We start from the raw sequence: 5,875 nt of genomic DNA, 5'->3' as shown, positions 1-5,875 counted from the left end.
TTATAGCTGCGTTATGACACCTACATAAGTGTCAAACCCACATTGATTTAAATGTGTTATTTCCCTGTCAAGAAGTTTCCTTTCGTTTGAAATTTGTTCTTAAAATCCTTTGTTGTACTCATTTACATTTTTTTTATTTAAAAAAAAAATTTCATATTTTGAATACTTGTAGTAAAAATACACTTTGATACTGTCAAGAAGCAGTATGACCATCCTGTGTCACTTTACGTGGGACTAAGAAAACAAAATGCCAGTCTCGAAGCCGTAAGTCCTCAAAAACTGGCAGGTTCATTAATAGTACCAGCAAAAACACCAGTCTCAACGTCAAACAGTGACCGAGGCGAACTCGGGATGCCATATCTCAGGGACTGGCCAATAAAAGGAAAAGATTAAAATGACAAAAGAACACAGACACTGGACAGAGGACTCTGGCCTAGAAGGGCCAGCAATTCCTGGTGTATGGCCCTTCCCACTGTTACATTGAGACTGGTGTTTTGCTGGTACTATTTAATGAAGCTGCCATGTGAGTAGTTGTGATGGCCGTACTGTTTCTCAAATAAGAGACTCAATGTACTTTGTCCTCGTTGCCTCAGTTTGTGCACCGGGTGCCTCCTCTTTCTATTTCTGGTTAAGGCCAGTTTTGCGCTGTTCTGTGAAGGGCGTAGTACACATGGTTGTACGAGATGCTTTAGTTTCTTGTTTAATTTCTCGCTTGGAATAGTCTTCATTTCTCAGGACAAGAATAGATGTGTTTCAAACGAAAAGATAATTGATTTCCGGGCATTTTTTGGAGCCTGTAATGCAAATCCCCCCCCCAAAAAAAACCCCCCCAAATTTTTTTTTTGCTGATGCTCCAGATACTCAAACTAGTCTAAAGAAGGCCAGTTTTTTTGCTTTAATCATTACAACAGGGTTTTCAGCTGTGCTAAACATAATTGCAAAAGGGTTTTCTAAATGATTAGCTAACACAACGTGCCATTTTGAAACAGGAGGTTGATGAAAATTTGGCCTGATAATGGCCTCTGCTACACCTATGTAAAGATATCCATTAAAAAATCTGTCCGTCCAGCTACAATAGTCATTTACAACATTAAACAATGTCTACACTTGTATTTCTGATCAATTTGATGTTATTTTAATGGACAAAAAATTGGCTTTTTCTTTTTCTTTGAACGGTTAGGTATATCTCATTTTTTCAGACCCCAGTGAAAGGAATATGTAAGTCAGCGTAATTATAGCATTCTCTTTGATATGGCATGGAGCGACAGAAAAACCTGTCCAAAGAAAATCCATGCAGTGAGTATGTAATGATCAAATATTACAGTACATTTTATTTTAACTTTCATGATGTGATTTATGTGCTCCAGTGTTGAATATCTAAGGGACCGCACCGATTAAAGGCCAGACATCGTTCTCAACACAAGGTGGCTGAAGGATCTTCATAAATACATGAACTTCAGTGGGTGTTACATATTTTATCAAGAATCCTTAACCCTTATTGAGCAGTTGGTTACAGATAATGTCCATTAGCATTACTGCAGTACTGTCCTCGGGGACCACCAGAAAAATGTATTACAAATATTGTATTGGTCACAGAGGGAGGTTTGGGAAACCCTCCATCTGGGTGTTTTTACATGCATGGCCAAATGAGGATTTAGTTGATTTCATGACGCATTCATTATGACGTTGTCTGTGTTCTTTATGAAAACTGTTTTTTTTACAGATCAACAGCTGATCTTGAGTCCTACCCACAACTTATTTCTGATTTACGCCAGCAAGCGTTTTCATTTTCACCCCAGTCTGAGGCCAGAACACTGCTGGCCACACTAGATTACAACTTCCACAAGGACAGACCAGCCAGGCAGAACGCAGATGAACCAAGATGTAAGTCCCCATCTATTTTAAGTCGATAGGTTAGAGAGGAAGTTTTGAACAACAGAACTTTAAAGTCTGCCCCACCACCTGTCCACTCACACATTGGGCCAAACACAGTGTCTTTTAATTAATATTTCTATCGCTTACTTCCTCTCTCCTTGCCTCCTTTTCAAAACTATTGGAGAAGAGGGTTCGAGGGCAGTGACCCTTGGACCTTCTCTACCATACAATTGAGAAGTAGGCAAGGACGTGGGATGCAAGAAACATTTTGTAATCAATAATATATACAGTTGAAGTCAGAAGTTTACATACACCTTAGCCAAATACATTTAAACTCAGTTTTTCACAATCCTGAATTTAATCCATAAAATTCATGTCTTAGGTCAGTTAGGATCACCACTTATTATTAATGAATAGAGGGAATGATTTTATTTCAGCTTTATGTCTTTCATCACATTCCAGTGCGTCAGAAGTACATACACTCAATAGTATTTGGTAGCATTGCCTTTAAATTGTTTTAACTTTGGTCAAACGTTTCAGTTAGCCTTCCACAAAGCTTCCCAACAATGAGTTTGGGTGAGTTTGGCCCATGCCGTGACAGAGCTGGTGGGAAAACTGAGTAACGGTTTGTAGCCTCCTTGCTGCACACGCTTTTTCAGTCTGCCCAACAACTTTTCTATTGGACTGAGGTCAGGGCTTTGTGAAGGGCCACTCCAATAACTTGACTTTGTTGCCTTAATCCATTTGTGCCACAAACCTTTCGAAGTATGCTGGGGTTCATTGTCCATTTGAAGATCCATTTTGTGACCAAGCTTTAACTTCCTGACTGATGTCTTGAGATGTTGAGCGTCTCCTAAATGACTTAAATGTAAATGTAAAATGTAATGTGCTTTCAATTATATCCAACATCATTTTCCTCCCTCATGATGCCATCTATTTTGTGAATTGCCACCAGTCCCTCCTGCAGCAAAGGCACCCCTACAACATGAATGCTGCCAACCCTGTGCTTCACGGTTTGGGATGGTTGTTCTTTGGCTCAAGGCCTCCCCCTTTTTCCTCCAAACATAAGCGATGGTCATTATGCCAAAACAGTTTATTATTTTTGTTTCATCAGATCAGAGGACATTTCTCCAAAAAGTACGATCTTTGTTCCCCCATGTGCAGTTGCAAACCGTAGTCTGGCTTTTTTATGCCGGTTTTGGAAACAGTGGCTTCTTCCTCGCCTGAGCAGGACTTTCAGGTTATGTCGATATAGCGACTCATTTTACTGTGTATAGATTTTACTGTTTTAACCTGTTTCCTCCAGCATCGTCACAAGGGTCCGTTTGCTGTTGTTCTGGATTTATGTTGCACCTTTTGCACCGGAAGTATGTTCATTTCTCTTAGGGAGGACTGATTGCGTCTCTTCCTGAGCGGTAATGATGGCTTGCGTGGGTCCCATGGGTTTATACTTGCGTACTATTGTTTAACAGATGAAACATTACCTTTCCAGGCATGTGGAAATTTGCTCCCAAGGATGAAACCAGACTTGTGGAAGTCTCCAATTTTTTTCCTGAGGTCTTGGGCTGGATTCTTTTGATTTCCCTTGGTGTCAAGCATATAGGCAACTGAGTTTGAAGGTAGCCTTGGAAGTACATCCACCAGGCTAGACCTCCAATTGACCTCCAAAATTATGTCAATTGAGGCTACCTGTGGATGTACTTCAAGGGCCTACCTTCAAAACTCATGCCTATATGCTTAGACACCATGAGGGAAAATCCAAAAGAAAATCAGCCAAGACGCTCAGGAAAAAAATTGGAGACTTCCACAAGGTCTGGTTCATCCTTGGGAGCAATTTCCAAAATGCCTGAAGGTACCATGTTCATCTGTAATAAACAATAGTAACGCAAGTAATAAACACCATGGCGGACCACGCAGCCATTCATTACCGCCTCAGGAAGAAGACGCAATCAGTCTTGCCTAGAGATGAAACATACTTCGGTTGCAAAAAGGTTGCAAATAAATTCCCAGAAACAACAGCAAAAGAAACCTTTGAAGATGCTGGAGGAAACAGGTACAAAAAAGTATCTATATTCCACAGTAAAATGAGTCCATACTACATAAACCCTGAAAGTACTGCTCAGCGAGGAAGAAGCCCCACTGTTCCAAAACCGCATAAAAAAAGCCAGGACTACGGGTTTGCAACTCAACATGGGACAAAAGATCGTACTTTTTGGAAAATTGTCCTCTTGATCTGATGAAAAACAAAAATATAACTGGTTGCCCATAATGGACCATCGCTATGTTTGGAGGAAAAGGTGGAGGGCTTGCAAGCCAAAGAAAACACCATCCCAACCGTGGAAGCACAGGGGTGGCAGGCATTCATGTCTGTAGGGGTTGCTTTGCTGCAGGAGGGACTGTGCAATTCAACAAAAATAGATGGCATTTCGATTGAGGAGGAAAAGATGTGGATTATACTTGAAGCAACATTACATTTACATTACAATTTAATTCATTTAGCAAGACGCTCAACATCTCAAGGACATCAGTCAGGAAGTTTAAAATTGTCCCAACAATGGGATTTCCAAAGTGGGACATGGACCCAAGCATACTTCGAGGAAGTTGTGGCAAAAGTGGGCTAAGGGGACAACAAAGTCAAGGTTAATTGGAGTGGCCATCACAAAGCCTAACCTCAGTCCATAGAAAAGTTGTGGCAGAACTGAAAAAGCGTGTCGAGCAAGGAGGCCTACAAACTTTCAATTCAACCACTCTGTCAGAGATGGCCAAATTCACCCAATCTCATTGTGGGAAGCTTTGGAGGCTAACTGAAACAGTTTGACCCAAGTATTTAAAGGCAATGCTACAAATACTAATTGAGTGTATGTAAACTTCGACCCACTGGGAAGTGTGATGAAAAGGACAATAAAAGCTGAAATAAATCATTGCTCCTACATTAAAAATAAAGTGGTGATCCTGAACTGACGCTAAGACAGAACTTTTTACTAGGTAATGTTCATTTGAAAAAAACTGAGCTTTAAAATGTATTTGGCTAAGGTGTATGTAAACTTCCGATTTCAAACTGTATACCAACCAAAATGATTACAAATTGATTACAAAATGTTTCTTGCATCCCACGTCCTTGCCTACTTCTTCAATTGTATGTAGAAGAAGTCCAAGGTTTCACTGCCCTCGAACTCTTCTCCAATTATGTTTGAAAAGGACGGCAAGAGAAGGAGTAAGCGATAGGAAATATTAATTTAAAAGGACACTGTGTTTGGCCAAATGTGTGAGGTCGAACAGTGGGTGGGGGAACTTAAAGTTCTGTTGTTCAAACTTCCTCGCTCTAACCTATCGATTAAAAATAGAGTGGGGACTTAACATTTGGTTCCATCTCGTTCTGCCTGGCTGGTCTGGTCTGGTGTGAATGTTGTAATCTAGTGTGGCCAAGCCAGTTTCTTGGCCTCAGACTGGGGGGGTGAAAGAAGAAAAACGCTTGCTGGCGTAATCAGATATACGTGGGCTAGGACTCAAGATAAGCTTGTTGATCTGTAAAAAAAAAAAACAGGTTTTATTATAAAGAACACCAGGAAAGTCATATGAATGCGTATGAAACAAGAAATCCCTCCTTTGGCCGTGCATGTAAAACATTCACCCCAGATGGAGGGTTTCCCAATCCTCCCACTCTGTGTGACAATAGACAATATTTGTATACATTTTCTGGTGGTCCCGAGGAATACTGCAGTAATGCATAATGGACCATTATCTGTAACACAATTTGCTCAATTAGGGTTAAGGATTCTTGATAAAATATGTAATCACACTGATTCATGTTATTTATGAAAGGATCGTTCAGCCACCTTGGTTGAGAAACGATGTCTGGCCTTTAATCGGTGCTGGTGGCTATATTCCAACACTGGAGGCAACATAATCACATCATGAAAGTAAACTAAAATAGTACTGTCATATTGACATTACATACTCACTCATGGATTTTCCTTGGACAGTTCTTCGCTCCATGCCA

Source organism: Salvelinus sp. IW2-2015, linkage group LG2 (assembly GCF_002910315.2).
Source record: "Salvelinus sp. IW2-2015 linkage group LG2, ASM291031v2, whole genome shotgun sequence".
Classification (NCBI taxonomy): domain Eukaryota; kingdom Metazoa; phylum Chordata; class Actinopteri; order Salmoniformes; family Salmonidae; genus Salvelinus; species Salvelinus sp. IW2-2015.
Note: the sequence above shows the minus strand (reverse complement) of the source record.